General features: G+C 41.6%; 5 non-coding genes across 5 annotated transcripts; 3 read left to right on the forward strand and 2 right to left on the reverse strand.

Annotated features, from left to right (window-relative positions):
* The first annotated feature begins 206 nt into the window (after window positions 1-206).
* On the forward strand, window positions 207-280 carry trnai-aau (transfer RNA isoleucine (anticodon AAU)). The gene has a single exon. It is a non-coding gene; the product is annotated as a tRNA-Ile (tRNA).
* A 7,841-nt stretch (window positions 281-8,121) lies between these two features.
* On the reverse strand, window positions 8,122-8,193 carry trnag-ucc (transfer RNA glycine (anticodon UCC)). The gene has a single exon. It is a non-coding gene; the product is annotated as a tRNA-Gly (tRNA).
* A 2,244-nt stretch (window positions 8,194-10,437) lies between these two features.
* Window positions 10,438-10,579, forward strand: LOC148631757 (U4 spliceosomal RNA). The gene has a single exon (XR_015934624.1). It is a non-coding gene; the product is annotated as a U4 spliceosomal RNA (small nuclear RNA).
* Window positions 10,580-14,968: 4,389 nt separating this feature from the next.
* Window positions 14,969-15,039, forward strand: trnag-gcc (transfer RNA glycine (anticodon GCC)). Its single transcript has one exon. It is a non-coding gene; the product is annotated as a tRNA-Gly (tRNA).
* A 5,460-nt stretch (window positions 15,040-20,499) lies between these two features.
* LOC148631759 (U4 spliceosomal RNA) lies at window positions 20,500-20,641 on the reverse strand. The gene has a single exon (XR_015934620.1). It is a non-coding gene; the product is annotated as a U4 spliceosomal RNA (small nuclear RNA).
* Between the last annotated feature and the right edge of the window lie 1,155 nt (window positions 20,642-21,796).

A 21,796-nucleotide genomic window follows, 5' to 3' on the forward strand; every position in this document is an offset into this window, starting at 1 on the left:
ACCAAAACCTTTGACAAAAGCTCTTGGTAATTGATGGTCTTCAATAATGTTTCTCCTTTAGGTACATTTAAAATCAGCTGAATAATGCTGTGAAACCATGAAACTGCATGAGAAAGCCCGTACACTGAATTACACGGCTTTCTATTCAAAGGAGGACAAAAGAAATTCCCTGAGTTTGATTTTTTGCAGCACGGGCACTGTCACGAGGCCGGTTAGCTCAGTTGGTTAGAGCGTGGTGCTAATAACGCCAAGGTCGCGGGTTCGAGCCCCGTACGGGCCATGTCCTTTTCTCCTCTCTTACCAAAGCTGTTAGGTTCCTTTCCGTGGTGAGATGGGTTGTCCTGCAACGCTGCCACACAGTGCCGACAGACAAGAGTGTTGCGGGAGAAGAGAAAAGTGTTTGAAGATTTAAGAGTGTCTTAGGTGGAGCCAAAATCAAGTGTCACAAATGCAAGTGGGAAGATTTCCAATGTTTAATATGGTCAAAATAAGCGGAACTTACCAGCTGGTCCGGCACAGTCTGCCATGCTTTTGTCATATACTGTAAAGTGGTGTCGAACTGGGTGTCGAACTGGAGCCTCACCATTTGCATATGTGAGGCTCCAGTTATACATCGATTGTCACATTAAATGACAAAAATGAAGAGAGTTAAAGCAGCTGGAGAGGTTTTCTTACAACTTTTGAGCTGACACAGTTTTGGAAAATGTTTCCTTCACGCTGCACTGTACAACATAGGCAGCCAAGAGTCTCCAAAACAAAACAGAATGGACAGATAGGAGAAAATTCCCACTCGTCCTGAAGTTCCCAAAATCCAGCACTGAGCGTAAACAAAGTGTCTAAGTAGCGTGGGAATGTTAAACCTAACCCTAGCTGGAGTTTGAGCAATCCAGCACTGAGAGTAAAAAGATGAGTCAAAGTGACGTCTAATCAGATTAGTTTCCTTAGAGCTGGTTCAGAGTTTGCTCAAGAGTTTACCTTTCACAGATGCGCAAAGAAGAATGTTGGGGGTGCACGCTTCAAGGCGCCTTACAGCTGTAGGGAGTGATTCGAGACGATTCGTGGCGTGTGCTCGTTCCCATATACCTTACGCCCCGGGGTGCAGTGCTAGGATGACGTACAATACCGCTTGGGCACGTAACGGCGTTATATGCAAGTGCAGGACGTGAGGGTTTTCGTTTGTTCGTTTTGTTTTGCTCTGCTTTGCTTTGTTTTGCTTTCCATCGCGTTGGTAAGAGCGTAAATAAAAAGGCGATTCCTGCGTCTACCACTAATGTAAGAGCTATTTCAAGTGCGGCGTGGTGCGGCTTTTCAAATGCTCAACAGGATGACTTCGCATGCACGTGTGCTTTCATGCAGTCGTGTGTGCAACCATGTCTGCTTATGTGCAAACGGGCGTGGTTTCATGTATGCAAAAAACTTTCCTGGGCTCTTCTGAAGCACATAAAATTATTTGGAGATATACATTTGTCTTGTTTTCCTCTTAGGCTCTAGAATTGATAACTTTTTTTTAGGATTCTAGCTTTCTCCCCTTGCAGGCATCGGGCACAGAGGACCTCATGGTTTTCCTAAAAATCTTTTTTTTTGTGTTCCTTGTTGTTCCAAACTTAATTTCAATCACTTTTAATTAGATATTTTATTAAAAATAGTGCAAAAAATGACTAATTTCACTAAAAATAATGTAATATAAAACTGATGTTTTTAACTTTATTGTAGTGTTTTAGAAACTACTATGTCTTCAAAAATGGTTATTTTTCACTCCTAGGAATGAAAGCTGTTGTTATATGATGTTTATTTTCAAATTTTGAAAAAATCTAAGGATTCTAGCTTTCTCCCCTTGCAGGCATTGGACACAGAGAACTTCATGGTTTTCCTAAAAATCATTTGTTATGTTCCCTGGTGTTCCAAACTTAGTTTTAATCAATTTTAATTTGTTATTATGTTAAAAACAGGGTAATAAGTTTCTAATTGGACTACAAATAATGTCATATTGTCTGCTATAAAACTGATGTTTTCATCTCCATTGTAGAGATTCTAGAATCAACTAATAGAGAATTAAAATAAAAAAGGGCATAAGAAGACATTACCAACAACGACCACAAGATGGGGATGTTGTCTAGACATTACCAATAACGACCACAAGATGGAGATATTGTCCAAAGAGGCAAGAAGGGCAAAGCCGCGATAAGGAGATTGCTGTCAGAATGCACATCCGGATCCCAAACAGAATCTCTAGTAAAATATGATCATTTGTGAAACAGGCAAATGAGTGTCAGCTACAATATGATTGCTACATATCTGCATTTGTTGGTTTTTAAGGAGTAAGAGTGCAGGCGGTTTAAACCTGCGATCCAGTGTGTTGAAGTATTTCACAACACTACCCCTAGCACATCAGGAAATAAATCCTCATAATGATTATTGCCCTGGGCATGTACCAAAAAATCAGTGAGCATATACATATATCGCTGTGTTGAAGCTAGAGACACAGAATAAGTGCAAACACATCCTAAATACAGTGTTCCTGCACCTTGACCTCATCCAGAATGTATCGTTTTTTGAAAGCGATTGCTGTCAGAATGCACAACTGAATCCCAAACAGAATCTCTAGTCAAATATGATCATTTGTGAAACAGGCAAATGAGTCTCTCAGGTGCCCATTGCTCATTTTCAGACACATTTATGCAATACTTTCACCATGCGTTGAGCAATAGGGATTAAAGATACCAGAGGTAAGGTTTAAAAGTGATTCTGAGGTGCAACACATCAGCGAAACAGCTAGGCATCTGAAATGCGGGGTTTGAGAGCCCTTCAGGGAACACCGTACCCTAAAGGTACCAGAAGTCCACTAGTATAAGCATTAAGTCACTGTCAGCCCTGTTGCAATGTGATTGCTACATATCTTCATTTCTTTGGTTTTTAAGGAGTAAGAGTGCAGGGGGTCTAAATCTCCGATCCAGTGTGTTGAAGTATTTCACAACACTACCTGTAGCCCGTCTGGAAATAAATCCTCATTCTGATTATTGACCTGGGCATGTACCAATAAATCACTGAGTATATATATCACTGTGTTGAAGCTAGAGACCTGTATGTAATAATATGATGCTAAAATGTTATTTTCACATGTAAGAAAACCGGCTCAGGGACGCCAAATATGTAAGTTTGCCATAGCAAAATTAAATGTAGTGGCTCTCTGAAGGCACCAGTTCTGTAGGGTTTGGGCATTTACTGAGACAATTATTAATTGTAGCAGTAAATCACAAAGTTGATTCTTTTGATGGCTTTAGAATCCAACCATGTGACATAACTCAAACAACGCGCACACACAGGTACTAATACACGAGGATACATTTATTAATACATAAAATATGCATGTAAACCTAACAGATCTTATCGAGAGGGTTATCAGAATACAAAAGATATATATTCAGTCAGTTACGAAGTGTTACACATATCAAGAGGACATACGTTCAGTATATCATTCATTAAGACCGTTTCGTTAATGAACTTGGTTATAACTTCTACATTAGATACTCAAACAAGTACATAACTCTTAGGAATTAAATTGATATCAACTGGTTGGGATAACAATTGAATTCTCGAGCTGTAATGCATTGAAGTTGAATACTCATCCAATCTTTGGGGATTCAGATCTTCCTGCGGGCACAAAGAAACAGTTGCAGGCTGTTGCTGTCCAATCCGCGCTCTCTGGCTCCGTGCCAGGCTGTGCTGTGCGGCTTGCGACGCTGCGCTGCTGATGCTCACTGTGGGCTTTAACTAGCAAAGTTTGTGCACAGGAGAAAAGATGACTGTGGGTCCCAGCAAGTCAGGAAGAGGACCGGTTCGTTTCTGATGAAGAGCTAGTTCTGAATAGTGATTCAGCTGTCCACAGTTCCGACCTGTTCACGAGGCCTGCTGCTGGTGCTAACCTCGGGTGGATCCTCTGGTTATTCTCTGGCAACCTCCGCTCTAGACTCTTAGAACAAAGGAAAGTTCTGGCACTCGGACACACTGGCCGTTCCGTGGTTGTCCGGGCTGAGTCTCAGGATGGTCAGGAGGCGCGCTGCGAGAATGTCCTGCCCTTGGGAGCCTTCTGCTCCTGGGCCGCCCTGCCCTGGAATTCTCCTTTGAATTCCCTTTAGAATTGTCCACAGAATCCTCTGAATCCTCCCTTCTGAATCTTACTGAATCTCACAGGCTCTCTGTGTTGCCTGTTTTTACCTGGAGGAACTTCAGCTCATTGATTGGCTGAAAGTTCCATGGGCATCAGAGTCCCACGTGGGTTACTCGGCCCTACCAGTCCCTGATTGATTGATCAAGGTGAGATATGAGTCACTTAGTCCTGACACTTAGTAATGCAGTCCAGATGTCCAACTGGCACTCCCTAGACAGATAGGCGCCAATGGATGACCATTGATCATGATAGCCAGGCTTAGCTAAGTGCATCCCCCTTTGGGAGCTGTCCTAGGACCTTAAATCACCCTGCATGAATAGTCTCTCTATGGCTGCACCACAGAGATGAACAGAGAAATGGGGCCTCATTTGGGAAGGCTCAGAACACTTAATTCTGCCTTATTAATAAGCCTCGCCGCTACACACATATATTAATATAATAAATGATTGCTTATGCTTTATAAACAAATCTAATTAAAATAAAAGCTTAAGTTTTGTATTTATCTTGTACCATAGAACATGATTTTCTTTGTATTTCAATCCCACAAAGTGTCCAAATGACGCACTACATGATATAAGGAAGATTATCACATGCATATCGGTATTATCTTTCTTACGAAAATGCATTCCTTTCATTACCTTTTACTTTTTAAAATGAACTCAAATTGTGTATAATGTAATAATTTAAGTAGAATAGATTCTAATAATATAATGATCCAGTGTGTTGCTCTACTTCACTGCTTCACTGCTCTATGCCGTCTGGAAATAAATCCTCAGACTGCTTACTGCCCTGGGCATGTACCAATGAATTACAGGAGCACATCTATTTCTCACTGCGTTGAAGCAGGAGACACACAGTCTCTGCAAACACATCCTAAATACAGTGTTCCAGCACCTTTGACCTCATCCAGAACGTATCATTTCTTGAAAGGGATTGCTGTCCGAATGCACATCTGAATCCCAAACAGAATCTCTAGTAAAATACGATCATTTGTGAAACAGGCAAATGACTGTCTCAGGGGCCCATTCCTCATTGTCAGACATATGTATGCAATGCTTTCACCGTGCATTGAGCAATAGGGATTAAAAACACAGCAGGTAAGGTTAGATGTCATGTTCTATGATCATTTCTTTCAGCATTAGGGACTAAATATACTAAACGTATGATACTAAAATGTTATTTTCACATATATTAATGTAATAAATGATTGCTTATGCTTTATAAATAAATCTAATTAAAATAAAAGCTTAAGTTTTGTATTTATCTTGTCCCATAGAACATGATTTTCTTTGTATTTCAAGCCCACAAAGTGTCCTTTGATCTCTATTCTGTGGTAATCCACGATGACCCCGTTCTTCAGGTGATTCATCATGTCCTCCCTCGCCTGTTGAGAGGCCACCTGATCTCTTCTGCCGTGGCGTGCTTCATACACGCCCTCTTGAAGTGAGCAGGAAGCTGATCAAAAGTATTCAGGCACATCTTGCACACCAGGGGAATAAGACTGATTTCTTAAATTATCCTTAAAATTCTCTCTCATAGTTTGAGCATAATGATTTTATTGCATTTATATAAGAATTGCTCATTGCTCCTAAATAAATAATGGTCTCAGTCACAGACTTTCCAATAGAAGCCATTGTGGAGTTCAGCAACTGCAGGTCCTAGAAGTGGGGAAGGAATTTTAAAAGAGAAATTGAATTACAATACAGAAGGAATGGCTGAGGGTTCACTGAAATGTATAAATATACAAATTCCAAAGACTGAGTCCATATAGAAACAACTACTTTTCATTTTCAGTATAAGAAAAAAAAAACTATCTTCCAAAGCATCATAAAATTGTCCCTTCTTCCAGACCCTACTTCTCTCTTGTAGTAGTACAGCAGACCTTTCCAGGTGAGCAGATCACAGAGTCCGAAATGAGCTTCCTCCATCAAGCAAAGTACCTGAACATGACTCTGTCTTCATAAAAGCGCCCCTGTAATAAAGAAATTAAATCCAAAATCAAGAGGGCAGTTGCCTACTGAAATACAAGAAGTCATCAATTTTAACCTAGCAACACATTAAAGGCTGCATCTATACAAGTGCGATTCTAGAAATGCTCACCAGATTACGTTTTAAGAAGGAACTGCGCCTCAGGTTCCGCCGAGATCTTAACTCGGATGGCAGGATTCAGAGTCCGGAGTGTGGACTGATGGCGAACGGAGGGTCCACATACTGTGGATCCCTCAGTGATCTTCCGCGTATTCAAACCGCCAGCGTGTGACTCCCCTGTCCCTGTGACCTCATTGCTCTGCTCTCTCCTCTGTGCAGCCGAGCCCGACTCACGGTAAAGTGAAAAAAAAGATGCCCTCAACGTGAGATTTACTCTGGAGCGAGGATAGATGTTACCTTTTTATCATTTAACAGGATGTATGTGATGTGGCGACTAGGTTCAATTTTGTATCCTCTTTAAAAGATTAAGGACTGGGGTGAGCGTGATTTACCACCCTTTCAGCTAAGAACCCGACTTGCGCACCGTTTAAGCTGCATAGACTCGGTCGTTTAACTCTTCTCCGTTAGCAGGGTTAAGGTTAAAGAAAAAAAAATAGCTGACTCCTTTTTTTTGCCAGCCGCTAGCGCTGATTAGCAAGGCTTGTATTTCATGTTTTGCAAGTTGCATCCATTTTAAGAAAAACAAGTCGCGTTAAAGACAGGAAATGAATACTTGCATTTAATTAAGTCTAGCCGTAGGCTGGGATCTCCTGTTTACTAGGCAGGCGCTTTAACCAACTAAGCCACGGCGCCCCGGGAGTGTTGTCCTTTTGCAGCCACTTGGACACACCACTCAGACACATCTGCATTCGGTGTGTGCTCCGCCTGCTCGCTGAGCAAGTTGCCACCTTTACATACAATAGCAACATCGACACCAAGAGAAAGGATGACAAATGGCTTTTATCTGGAACTTTTCATGTCCAAGGAGCTCAATGTGCTTTCTGTGTACAACAGGGCCACTGAACTCCACACTGGCCACTGAACCACAGCAGTGGCTTGCTGGCTTGACATCTCCCAAGGAAAATGTTGAAATCACATGTGGAACAGGAAAATGACCCTCGAGTACGTGGGGAAAAAAAGAAAAAGATCATCTGGAGCGCGCCAACCCATGTCCGGACAGCCCAGTTTCGTCGACAAGGTGGCTGAGTGGTTAAGGTGATGGACTGCTAATCCATTGTGCTCTACAGGCATGGGTTCGAATCCCATTCTCATCGCTCTCCATGTCTGACACGTGTGCCTGTTCGACATCGGCCCTCCTGTTGTTTGCTCCGGTGCTAGAGCCGTACATTTTCTAGCAGTGGCTGAACATGGTATAGTAGGCCAACGTCGGTATCGAGCAGTGACAGTAACAGTACTTACTGCGCCCCATAAGAAATCGTTTGTCCCTGTTCAAAAGAGATTGTGCAATGTCCTGCGGCGTTCGTAAAGCAAACCTTTGACAGTTTGAAAAGAGGAATTTATTCTGCTTCCTGTGCGTGCAGTAGTTACAAAGTTGAACGTCTTTACACGATCTGCTGCAGTTTTCAGTGGGCGGGCTTTGTCAGATGGCTTGAAAAAACGCACTGTGTTTCGGCTCGGGAAACATCATGAGCAGTGTCCTGCATGTTTTCTGTGTATAGCTGTCTTTTAACGCATACAGAATTCATTCGAAATCATTGATTTCTCCAATTAACAAGGGTCCCTTTTTGAACCTGCCAGAAGCATTCTTTCAATGTAACAGATTTACTCCGGGGAAAGGCAGCATGACATTGAGAGTAGCTCAAGCTTTCAGCACCCGTATCGGACTGCGTGTATGCAGACACCGCTCAGAATCCCCTGTAAGATTCTCCCTCAATTCCATTTTGCAGTGCTTTAGCTCTTTCAAAAGGCTTCGCTTTGCTAGTCACAATCCAAGGCTCATGACAGCATTTGAAAACATTCGCCACTGCGTTGGCCGGGAATCGAACCCGGGTCAACTGTTTGGAAGGCAGCTATGCTCACCACTATACCACCAACGCACACCCACAGGAAGCCTGCAGGACACCACCAGAGAATGCTTTTTTAATTTTTTTTTTATTAAACAGAATTTACAAATACAAATACAACAAGAGGATCAGAGTCATGTACAAGAGAAAAAAAACGCAGCAGAAAAAAGCATTTAACTACCAGAGGTAATTAAGTAATTATGTGATCAAATTGTATATTTTACACGTATCATATTTTCCTTGCTTTAATATTTCTCAATTATTTATAAACTTTAGTTTCAACATGCATGCGTTTCCTGTAAAAAATAAAACTCAGCACACAGTTTTTCTTTTAACAACATTTCGAGTACCTCTGGCATTCATGAAAAAGACATACACAAAAGCAAATAACTAACTCTAAGACTGTCTAAACTATTGAGTTTTTCAAAGAACCAGAACTATAACAGTCCTTAACACTTAACTACACCATTCCAAACTAACACTAAAGAAACACTAGTATATACTGGTATAACAAATATAACCAAACATAATCATTAACTGAGCAGTCACTGGGAGCAAATCTCCTTCCCGTCCACAAAGGCCCTCGCTCCCACAAAGTAGGCTCTCCTCCCCTCTCTTCTGGCAGCTTCAACCTGGGGCCACAGCTGGTTCCTGGTGCTCCTGTCCGCGGCAGACAGGTCCTCTGCAAACCTCAGTTTGTTCCCATTCAAATACTCATTCCCCCTCGCCGCTCGCCACAGCATGTCCCTCGCCGTCCTCTTGGTGAACTGTATTATAATCGATCTGGGGCGCACTTGCCCAGACATGTTCGCTCTCCCGAGCCTGTGAACAAAGTCAATGGCCGATATTACGTCCTCCTGGTCCGGCAGGGTCCTTTTACAGATACCCTTCACTGTTGCAACAAGGTCCTTATCACGTTCCTCTTTAACTCCAAATAATTTTAAATTCCATCATCGACGGTATCTATCTACATCGTTCACTTTCAATTCAAGTTCTTTAATATGCTTTTCTTGTTTGGTATTTACTTGTTTAAGAACTTTTACTTCACTCTTTAAGTCTTCAACCTCTTTAAACACACAGTCCATGGACTTTTTAAGACTTTCGATTGCGACTGTATTAGATCAAATCATTTCCTTCAGCTCACCCATGCTCTGTGCCATCATGTTGAAGATGTTGGTCTGGAGCTCCTCCAGCGTCAGGTCGCCCCTTCCTCTCTTGGCTGCCGGGGTTTTCACAGGTGTGCTGGGCAGGGACTCCGGCTCTTCCTCTGGCAGCTGAGTCTCACTTGGGCTGCGAACGCTCGCGTACGAGCGCATCTCCAGCACTCTTTCCACGTCCCCTCCAGCTGCTTCACTTTTCCCTTTAGTTGCCATCAATTTTCTTGTAGTGCTATACATATACGATTGAGGTTTCTTAGACTTCTCCTTCGAAGACCCAGCACTCTCTTTTCTTTTCCCAGTGTTACTCATATCGAAATTCTTAAACCTAAAAAAAATCGTTTTTTTTTCTTTCAATTATAACTGAAGTTTAAACAAGTAGTGTTAAGTCCTTATTTTTCTGTAGTCAAAAAAAGCAAAAATTAACATTCAGGTCATGAAAAACTCAAAAAAAAATCCTCAACCACTAAACTTTACCTCCCACCTGAGCGCCATCTTGAACGCCCCTACCACCAGAGAATGCTCACGATTTCGGAAGCTGTCTCCGGGACGTGCTGATTCCACACATCCTGAATAAATCATGATATTGTTAGTTGCTGTAGCTAGACGTTCAAATGAGTTTCATGGCCAGATGGACTGTTTCCTCCAGCGGTATAGTATTGCAGTGAGACAGCACGATGCCTGCAAGACTATGTCACGCTAAACGCCACAGATTGTGTTTGTCCGTTCATGTCAGTCATCCTGCAGCCACGGGAAGTGGGACACAAACATGCCGCAATGCTTTCAAGACGTTAGGATTTGTTTGTGCAACATCCGAGAAGAGTACTTGTGGCTTGAATGTGAACTGTACGTGCCCGCCCCCTTTCCTCTGTAGTGCATGAGTTCCTCCCAGCATGCCCTTCGTCATTGTTCTGTCATCTTGTATTTAAAGGGTTGTATTTCTGCTGCTGAAAAGAATCAACGGCTTTCTTTGTTCCCAACGGAGCCCTTGTCTGTCATGAAATTCTTCAAAACCTCAAGCTAGAAGAAGACGACAAATATGAAGCGTTACAGCAACGACATGCCATGAGACAATTGATAACGATTTCCATAGGATCCCCGCGGTTGCCTGGCAACCGTCAGCTTTGCGCAGTGGCAGTATCGTAGCCTGTGAGGTTTAGCCGAGGCGGGATTATTGCTAGTTGAAAACTTTTCCCAATACCCCGCTTCCGCCGGTTTGCAATACAATCGGCGAAAGCAATTTTTGACAGTCTCGTTAGAGACTGAGCAAGGTGTTTAAAGACAGATTTGGTCATGGTGACATCATGGTAGAAAGAAGCGAGCTTGTTCCCAGTGGGCATTGATTCGTCGAATATACGTATATTTACGGTGAAATTACGGCTATACGTATATATACGTCGCCTCGAAGTATATTCAACGTCGAATTGCAACCGTAAAATTGACGACATTAATAAACGCATATATAACGTCGAAAACACATCTAACACAGTGCCTGAGGCTTTTTACTGTATGTATCGTGTGTGCCGCAACTAGGAGTATACGGCACTCTGCACAGTGTACGAAGTAAATTATTTTCGCAGCAATTAATTTACACGTGTATAATAAATATAGTAAATATAATAAATTAATTACTGCGAAAATAATTTACTTCGTACACTGTGCAGAGTGCCGTATACTCCTTGTTGCGGCACACACGATACATACAGTAAAAAGCCTCAGGCACTGTGTTAGATGTTTTTTCGACGTTATATATGCGTTTATTCATGTCGTCGATTTTACGGTTGCAATTCGACGTTGATTATACGTCGAGGCGACGTATATATACGTATAGCCGTAATTTCGCCGTAAATATACGTATATTCGACGAATCAATGCCCACAGCTTGGCATACAAGGGTTTTGCTGAGGGGGTCTTGCCACCTGCCTGAAAAAAAACAGTAAAATGTTTGAGTGCCTATAGAGTTTCTATTTTTATTTTCTTGACAAAAGTCCCCCATCAGTGCGCGGTGCCCGAGGAAAAATCTGTAGGGGGGCGTCTGAAATTCTGAGGGGGGAGTGATATTTCGGTTGAAACGGAGCTGTACGGTGCAGCTACCCAAATGAAATCTCGCAGCTATGCCATTGATTAGTGCTTCATGATAGAAGATAACGACTAGCAATCTGGTATTTGCGATGAAGTTCAGTTTCACATTTTTCGTCACTCTCAAGGTTTGTATTGCCTGGAGCGAAAAGTACCATAAGCGTTCATTTTTGCAGCTACATGGACGTTCTGAATCGTTAAGAAAAAAATGTTGTAAAACCAACAGAAAGCACAGACTGCTATAACTAGTCCTAGTTATATAACGATTTTAAGTATAATGATAAACTACTGCAAGGAATCGGTCCACCTGAGCAAACAGGATCGTAATGTTGACACTCAATAATATGTGCAGTTCCTGGACGGATAGCCCTCCTGCCCATCAAACAGACTGAGTGACTGTTCGTGTCATTTAGTGTTGTCTGACCATTGACAAAGTACAACTATTTTTTTAGGGTGCAAATTAAGTTAGGTAAAACTTTTTGCCCAAAACTGAAGGGGCGACATTCCCCCCTCCCCCCGTGATGCCAGGCCTGTCCCCATCCTATTCCATAATGTCATTATATATAATACCATACAACAGTGACCGATCCTTACTTATTGCATGCGTTAAAATTGCACATCAGCTCATAGCAGCGATGTATTATCAATGTTAAATTTCAACCATAATATCGACAACATTAATAAACGCATACATTGAGAAAATATCGAACCCAGCATATTTTCCGGTTATATACCACAATGCATTGCTAGTATTCGTTGGTCACCATTTTGGACACGTTTTTCAAACGTAGAAGTATATCCGAAAATATCTCAGCAATCCTCTTTTGACGAGTAAGTATGAACAATAATAATACTATCTGAATACATACAGATCTTTCTTAATATTATTTTGATTAAAATAGTATGTGAATAAGCAAAAAAATGGCACATAAAATAGTGTGAATGGGGAAGATGACACAAAATCGTTTTGCCGTTTCTCTTATTCTTATTCTATGTTGTACTTTCAAACTTTGGGTACTCTTTAATTAGGACAGACTTTATTGCTCAACTGCTATGATGCAAGCCAAATTTTATACATTTATTTCAGCTTTGAGCTTAGTAAACCGTTCATTTTTTAGATTATACTAAAGAAGATATTAATCATCATTTATTTGGGAAGTAATATTATATAATTTTCTCCTAGCTGCGGTGCTGAAGTCCCACCCTACATCAACAGAAAAAGAAATAAAGGAGCACGCAATGTGTTACTTGAAGAATGCATATGCAAGGCAGGGGGCCAAGAGATCTGGACTCTGAAAATAATAGGTTTTTGGTTCTAACTGTTAGGACAATTAGACAGGGTTTGCAAATAGTGGACAAAAATCGTCTTAACTTCCATTGTAATATTTTATATTTTATGTAATATTTTTTTCTTGGAAATATAGAAGTTGTACATTTTAAAATGTATATTTGAATCAAAATGTGGTTTTGAGTTAGTGTGTTAATGTAATTAGTTTTGTGTTTGTCATTACTATACTGTATATTGCCATGTTACCAGAATTTGTAGCTGAAGTTTAAGACTAGTTGTGTTTTTATGATTATTGCCCATATGTTGATTGTTGATTGATTGTATACAATGTATAATTTGAAATACATATGTTTCAGGTGTGAATGTGTATTTTCAGAATACATTTCTAAACCTAATCATTGGCTTGTTTTACTTGTTTCTACACCTATAAAATCTATCTTTGATGTATAATAGACCTCTACCCATATACGTATAATAGACCTCTAATGTTATCCGTATAATAGACCTCTAACCATATACGTATAATAGACCTCTAAAGTTATACGTATAATAGACCTCTAACCATATACGTATAATAGACCTCTAAAGTTATCCGGAACTCCAACCATATATGTATAATAGTCCTCTAAATTTATCCGTATAATAGAACTGCAAACATTTATGTATAATGAACGTCTAAATATAGACGTATAATTGACGTTTAACTTTAGACGTATATTAGAATTTCATTCTAGACGAATTGTAGACCACATTTAGACGTCTAAGATATGCGTTTAATAGACGTATATTATACGTCTTTTGCCCAATGGGTTACGTCTCAACAGAAACGCTCTTTAGCTCTTTCAGCGTTATGCAGAGAACATCGTCTGTCGAGATCATTTTTAGTCAGCGCGAAACGCCGTGTGCTGTCAGTTTGATTTCATATTGCTCGTAGCGGCGCCCGGCTTTTGTCTGTCAAACGTTAGGTTGCGCTTCTTCATGCTGCATCGTCGGCATGAGTGGAGCTTTATAAACGTCTGTACTTACTGCGCCCCATAAGAAATCGTTTGTCCCCGTTCAAAAGAGATTGTGCGATGTCCTGCAGCCAACCTTTGACAGTTTGAAAAGAGGAATTTATTCTGCTTCCTGTGCGTGCAGTAGTTACAAAGTTGAACGCCTTTACACGATCTGCTGCAGTTTTCAGTGGGCGGGCTTTGTCAAATGGCTTGGAAAAACGCACTGTGTTTCGGCTCGGGAAACATCATGAGCAGTGTCCTGCATGTTTTCTGTGTATAGCTGTCTTTTAACGCATACAGAATTAATTCGAAATCATTGATTTCTCCAATTAACAAGGGTCCCTTAAAGGATGAGTCAAAGTAACGTCTAATCGGATTAGTTTCCTTAGAGCTGGTTCAGAGTTTGCTCAAGAGTTTACCTTTCACAGATGCGCAAAGAAGAATGTTGGGGGTGCACGCTTCAAGGCGCCTTACAGCTGTAGGGAGTGATTCGAGACGATTCGTGGCGTGTGCTCGTTCCCATATACCGTACGACCCGGGGTGCAGTGCTAGGATGACGTACAATACCGCTTGGGCACGTAACAGCGTTATATGCAAGTGCGGGACGTGAGGGTTTTCGTTTGTTCGTTTTGTTTTGCTCTGCTTTGCTTTGTTTTGCTTTCCATCGCGTTGGTAAGAGCGTAAATAAAAAGGCGATTCCTGTGTCTACCACTAATGTAAGAGCTATTTCAAGTGCGACGTGGTGCGGCTTTTCAAATGCTTGTGGGCATTTCTCTGTTGTTGATTCTTTTTTTGTGTGTAACAAAGTGGCATTTTCATGCTTTATCATTCCGACATGAAGCCACCCTTAAGTCCTCTGAGGCGTGTCTGTCTGCAAGGCTTGTATTTTGGAAATGTTTTTTTGAAACGGAGAACGACTTTGAAATAGGCTTCCGCCGGCGCCTCGCGATCCAGGTAAGATTGTAGCAAGAACGCAGCGGCGGTGGGGCTTGCTGTAGTCGTGGCTGAGTGGTTAACGCGATGGATTAGAAATCCATTGGGGTCTCCCCGCACAGGTTCCAATCCTACCGACTACGTTGTCCGCCTTCAGTCGGTGTGTTTCGGCACAAGCAAAGAAGCGCGCCTCTTTGCTGTTCCTGGTGGTTTTAAAACGCCCAATCGCTTGTACCTGCTGCCTTGGAAATAAGTTCTTCAGCGTCCGCAAATGGCATTTTGCAGCTGGAAGCAGATGTCGACGCGTTTTGCACAGAGCACCAAAAAAGCGTCTTTTTTGAAGGCCCAGGCACTGAGCATTGGTGGTTCAGTGGTAGAATTCTCGCCTGCCACGCGGGAGGCTCGGGTTCGATTCCCGGCCAATGCAGTGGCTTTTGCAGCGAGCGGCTCCATCACTTGCATCCCCTTGCAACTCGCAACTGAAAACCCACTGAAGCTAAGCAGGTGTGAGCCAGGTCAGTACCTGGATGAGGATGAGCTACAGGGAAAAACATAGCTTCCAGCTGGAAGCGGTGTTAATGGTGCCGGCGGGGGGGCGCTCACCCGGAGGTCTGTGCGGGTCGCAATGCCCCAGTATAGTGACGGAGATGCTGTGTTGTAAAAGGGCGCTGTCTTTTGGATGAGATGTAAAACCGAGGTCACAGCGCTCTGTGGTCATTCAAAATGACCCCCAAAACCTTTGACAAAAGCTCTTGGTAATTGATGGTCTTCAATAATGCTTCTCCTTTAGGTACATTTTAAATCAGCTGAAAAATGCTGTGAAATGGGGGGGCACTTCAGGCCAGTGTAGGATTTGGGTTACAAGAACCATGAAACTGCACGAGAAAGCCCGTACACTGAATTACACGGCTTTCTATTCAAAGGAGGACAAAAGAAATTCCCTGAGTTTGATTTTTTGCAGCACAGAGAGGAGCACTGTCGTGAGGCTGGTTAGCTCAGTTGGTTAGAGCGTGGTGCTAATAATGCCAAGGTCGCGGGTTTGAGCCCTGTACGGGCCAGGTCTAGGTCCAGGTCCCTGTTTGTGAAACAGGCAAATGACTGTCTCAGGGGCCCATTCCTCATTCTCAAGACACATGTATGCAGTATGTACACCATGCATTGAGCAATAGGGACTGAATACACCACAGGTAAGGTTAGAAGTCATTCTGAGGTGCCACATGTGAGGGATACAGCTAGGCATCCGAAATGTAGGGTTTGAGACCCTTCAGGAGTATTGCATCCTTTGAGACAGACCCGTGCATGTTAAACAAATGATCATTTCTTTCGGCATTAGGGACTAAATATACTAAACATATGATGCTAAAATGTTATTTTCACATATATTAATGTAATAAATGATTGCTTATGCTTTATAAACAAATCTAATTATAATAAAAGCTTAAGTTTTGTATTTATCTTGTACCATAGAACATGATTTTCTTTGTATTTCAAGCCCACAAAGCGTCCAAATGACGCACTACATGATATAAGGAAGATTATCACATGCATATCGGTATTATCTTTCTTATGAAAATGCATTCCTTTCATTACCTTTTACTTTTTAAAATGAACTCAAATTGAGTATAATGTAATAATTTAAGTAGAATAGATTCTAATAATATAATGATCCAGTGTTTTGCACTACTTCACTGCTTCACTGCTCTATGCCATCTGGAAATAAATCCTCAGACTGCTTACTGCCCTGGGCATGTACCAATAAATTAAAGGAGCACATCTGTTTATCACTGCGTTGAAGCAGGAGACACACAGTCTCTGCAAACACATCCTAAATACAGTGTTCCAGCACCTTTGACCTCATCCAGAACGTATCATTTCTCGAAAGGGATTGCTGTCCGAATGCACATCTGAATCCCAAACAGAATCTCTAGTAAAATACGATCATTTGTGAAACAGGCAAATGACTGTCTCAGGGGCCCATTCCTCATTGTCAGACACATGTATGGAATGCTTTCACCGTGCATTGAGCAATAGGGATTAAAAACACCGCAGGTAAGGTTAGAAGTCATGTTCTATGATCATTTCTTTCAGCATTAGGGACTAAATATACTAAACGTATGATGCTAAAATGTTATTTTCACATATATTAATGTAATAAATGATTGCTTATGCTTTATAAACAAATCTAATTAAAATAAAAGCTTAAGTTTTGTATTTATCTTGTACCATAGAACATGATTTGCTTTGTATTTCAAGCCCACAAAGTGTCCAAATGTTCTATGATCATTTCTTTCAGCATTAGGGACTAAATATACCAAACGTATGATGCTAAAATCCTGAAAAAAGGATGTGCTCCATCTCGTCAGTAGATTGGATTCCAAAACTGATTTGGGTCAATATACATTACCTTTGAAATTAAAGTACAGTCTACTGTAGGGAACCATCAACTTAGAAAGCATTGGCCTTCCCTGGGGGTCAGGTAGGTGCAAAAGATAAACCTTTATCCTATCTTTATCTTAAGATAAGTGGCCAAGCAGTATTTTTCCAAGTTTCACCAAGCACATCATGTTGCCATAGTAGACAAAGTTCTATAAAATGTTAAATAACTTTTAAAAAAAGTATCTTGGTCTTACAGTACTGTACAAGGTGAATTAAACTGTCCCTGGTAATAAAAAGTAATTAGAAGCATCTCAGAAACTTTATCTCTAGAAACATTAGCTGTTTTATATCATGTAATTTAGTGTGATGTTGTCAGAATTCAAGGACATTATCACACACAGAAATTGGTTCAGTTAAATCTAAAAAACACAGCTAAACATGGGTTTAAATGTAACAGAAGTCTTACCTCTTGTCAAAAGATTTAATTCAAGAAGCGATGTAATAAATGATTGCTTATGCTTTATAAAGAAGCTTAAGTTTTGTATTTATCTTGTACCATAGAACATGATTTTCTTTGTATTTGAAGCCCACAAAGTGTCCAAATGATGCACTACATGATATAAGGAAGATTATCACATGCATATCGGTATTATCTTTCTTATGAAAATGCATTCCTTTCATTACCTTTTACTTTTTAAAATGAACTCAAATTGTGTATAATGTAATAATTTAAGTAGAATAGATTCAGGTAGGAAATATATTATATAATATATTTTGACAGACAAAAGTCATGATGTTTATGGCTGACATCATTTCACATGGGTGAATTTTAAGCTAAGAAATAAAAACATTTACAATGAAGATACCATTGCTTAATTTTAAATGCCTTTAAAAAATAAATACCTCCTGAGAATAATTTGCCACTCCCAGATCCTTGGTAAGGTACTGTTTGAATCCAATCAGGAGAGGAGCATCCAGGGAGTGCTTTCTATAGAGTCCAGCTTGGGCCACTCTCTTCCGGCCTGCTGATACTTTTTAACTACTCAGGGCCTGTAAGGATATAAAACACCGGTTTAAACATTTTATACCTATAAGACAAATTAGAATTTTAGTAAAAAATAGATACATCTGAAAAATAAAAAGTCTTACTGCTGATAGAGTTCTTCAGAGCTCACATCTTCCCCTTCCTTATCCGCTTCTGTTTCAGTTTCTAGAGCAGCCTCTGGCATCTCTTCCTCCTGGACAGCGGCCTCTTGCTCAGGGCCGCTGGAATGCAGGTAGATTCTTTTCAACATGCTTTTACATAATATGTTGTAACAATGATTTCAAAAAGAAACTACAGAAGCCTTACAGATTAAAAATATCTCACCTTGCCAATGTGTCTTCAGGCTTCCCATGTACAAAAAGGCCCAAGGACTCTAGCAGTCTTACAACCACTATCCTGTTTGCCTCACCAGACACGATCTCTATTCTGTGGTAATCCACGATGACCCCGTTCTTCAGGTGATTCATCATGTCCTCCCTCGCCTGTTGAGAGGCCATCCTGATCTTTTCTGCAGTGGCGTGCTTCATACACGCCCTCTTCAAGTGAGCAGGAAGCTGATCAAGAGTATTCAGGTACATCTTGCACACCAGGGGAATCCGCGCGGGTTTCCTTTGAAAATAAATAATACCATCTGTGTATAGAAACAAGCTAAGACTGATTTCTTAAATTATCCTTAATTTTCTCTCTCATAGTTTGAGCATAATGATTTTATTGCATTTATATAAGAATTGCTCATTGCTCCTAAATAAATAATGGTTTCATAAAAAAGTGAACACTTACTTGGTCTCAGTCACAGACTTTCCAATAGAAGCCATTGTGGAGTTCAGCAACTGCAGGTCCTAGAAGTGGGGAAGGAATTTTAAAAGAGAAATTGAATTACAATACAGAAGGAATGGCTGAGGGATCACTGAAACATATATATATATACAAATTCCAAAGACTGAGTCCATATAGAAACACCTACCTTTCATTTTCAGTATAAGAAAAAAAAAACATTATCTTCCAAAGCATCATAAAATTGTCCCTTCTTCCAGACTCTACTTCTCTCTTGTAGTAGTACAGCAGACCTTTCCAGGTGAGCAGATCACAGAGTCCGAAATGAGCTTCCTCCATCAAGCAAAGTACCTGAACATGACTCTGTCTTCATAAAAGCGCCCCTGTAATAAAGAAATTAAATCCGAAATCAAGAGGGCAGTTGCCTACTGAAATACAAGAAGTCATCAATTTTAACCTAGCAACACATTAAAGGCTGCATCTATACAAATACGATTCTAGAAATGCTCACCAGATTACGTTTTAAGAAGGAACTGCGCCTCAGGTTCCGCCGAGATCTTAACTCGGATGGCAGGATTCAGAGTCCGGAGTGCGGACTGATGGCGCACGGAGGGTCCATATACTGTGGATCCCTCAGTGATCTTCCGCGTATTCAAACCGCCAGCGTGTGACTCCCCTGTCCCCGTGACCTCATTGCTCTGCTCTCTCCTCTGTGCAGCTGAGCCCGACTCACGGTAAAATGGAAAAAAATATGCCCTCGGCGTGAGATTTATTCTGGAGCGAGCCAGTGTTGCGCATAGCTGCCTTCAAAGCAGTTAACCCAGGTTCGATTCCCGGCCAACGCAGTTGCGAATGTTTTCAAATGCTGTCATGAGCCTTGGATTGTGACTAGCAAAGCGAAGCCTTTTGAAAGAGCTAAAGCACTGCAAAACGGAATTGAAGGAGAATCTTACAGGGGATTCTGAGCAGTGTCTGCATACATGCAGTCAGATAAAGGTGCTGAAAGCTTGAGCTACTCTCAATGTCATGCTGCCCTTCCCCGGAGTAAATCTGTTACATTGAAAGAATGCTTCTGGCAGGTTCAAAAAGGGACCCTTGTTAATTGGAGAAATCAATGATTTCGAATGAATTCTGTATGCGTTAAAAGACAGCTATACACAGAAAACATGCAGGACACTGCTCATGATGTTTCCCGAGCCGAAACACAGTGCGTTTTTCCAAGCCATTTGACAAAGCCCACCCACTGAAAACTGCAGCAGATCGTGTAAAGACGTTCAACTTTGTAACTACTGCACGCACAGGAAGCAGAATAAATTCCTCTTTTCAAACTGTCAAAGGTTTGCTTTGCGAACGCTGCAGGACATCGCACAATCTCTTTTGAATGGGGACAAACGATTTCTTATGGGGCGCAGTAAGTACAGACGTTTAAAATGCTCCACTCATGCCGACGATGCAGCATGAAGAACCGCAACCTAACGTTTGACAGACAAAAGCCAGGCGCCGCTACGAGCAATATGAAATCATACTGACAGCACACGGCGTTTCGCGCTGACACAAAAGTAATCTCGACAGACGCTGTTCTCTGCATAAAGCTGAAAGAGCTAAAGAGCGTTCCTGTTGACACGTAACAAGCTCGTTTCTTTCTACCATGATATCACCGTGACCAAATCTGTCTTTAAACACCTTGCTCAGTCTCTGACAAGACTGTCAAAAATTGCTTTCGCCGATTGTATTGCAAACCGGCGGAAGCGGGGTATTGGGAAAAGTTTTCAACTAGCAATAATCGCGCCTCGGCTAAACCTCACAGGCTACGATACTGCCACTGCGCAAAGCTGACGGTTGCCAGGCAACCGCGGGGATCCTATGGATATCGTTATCGATCGTCTCATGGCATGTCGTTGCTATAACGCTTCATATTTGTCGTCTTCTTCTTCTTCTAGCTTGAGGTTTTGAAGAATTTCATGACAGACAAGGGCTCCGTTGGGAACAAAGGGCGTTGTGAGAAAACCGTTGCTTATTTTCAGCAGCAGAAATACAAGCCTTTAAATACAAGATGACAGAACAATGACGAAGGGCATGCCGGGAGGAACTCATGCACTACAGAGGAAAGGGGGCGGGCACGTACAGTTCACATTCAAGCCACAACTACTCTTCTTGGATGTTGCACAAACAAATCCTAACGTCTTGAAAGCATTGCAGCATGTTTGTGTCCCACTTCCCGTGGCTGCGGGACGACTGACACGAACGGACAAACACAATCTGTGGCGTTTAGCATGACATAGTCTTGCAGGCATCGTGCTGTCTCACTGCAATATTATACCGCTGGAGGAAACAGTCCATCTGGCCATGAAACTCATTTGAACGTCTAGCTACAGCAACTAACAATATCATGATTTATTCAGGATGTGTGGAATCAGCACGTCCCGGAGACAGCTTCCGAAATCGTGAGCATTCTCTGGTGGTAGGGGCGTTCAAGATGGCGCTCAGGTGGGAGGTAAAGTTTAGTGGTTGGGGAGTTTTTTTGAGTTTTTCATGACCTGAATGTTAATTTTTGCTTTTTTTGACTACAGAAAAATAAGGACTTAACACTAGTTGTTTAAACTTCAGTTTTAATTGAAAGAAAAAAAAACGATTTTTTTTTAGGTTTAAAAAGTCCGATATGAGTAACACTGGGAAAAGAAAAGAGAGTGCTGGGTCTTCGAAGGAGAACTCTAAGATACCTCAATCGTATATGTATAGCACTACAAAAAAATCGATGGCAACTAAAGGGAAAAGTGAAGCAGCTGCAGGGGCAGCAACAGGGCGGAGGCGCCGCGCGCCCGGCCGACGTGTTGGACCGGTGCGCTTTACGTGCTGAAATAAACACGCGACAGCCCCGAAATATTTCCAGTGTGCTGTGCACTGAAGACTTGGCTGGTGCTCCTCTGTGCAGATTGTTGGTGCTCCTCCAGTGCGGGACGAGCCAACACAAGGGAGCGCATTCGCCAAC

This window comes from Lepisosteus platostomus, unplaced genomic scaffold (genome assembly GCF_059453375.1).
Source record: "Lepisosteus platostomus isolate fLepPlt1 unplaced genomic scaffold, fLepPlt1.hap1 Scaffold_74_H1, whole genome shotgun sequence".
Lineage (NCBI taxonomy): Eukaryota > Metazoa > Chordata > Actinopteri > Semionotiformes > Lepisosteidae > Lepisosteus > Lepisosteus platostomus.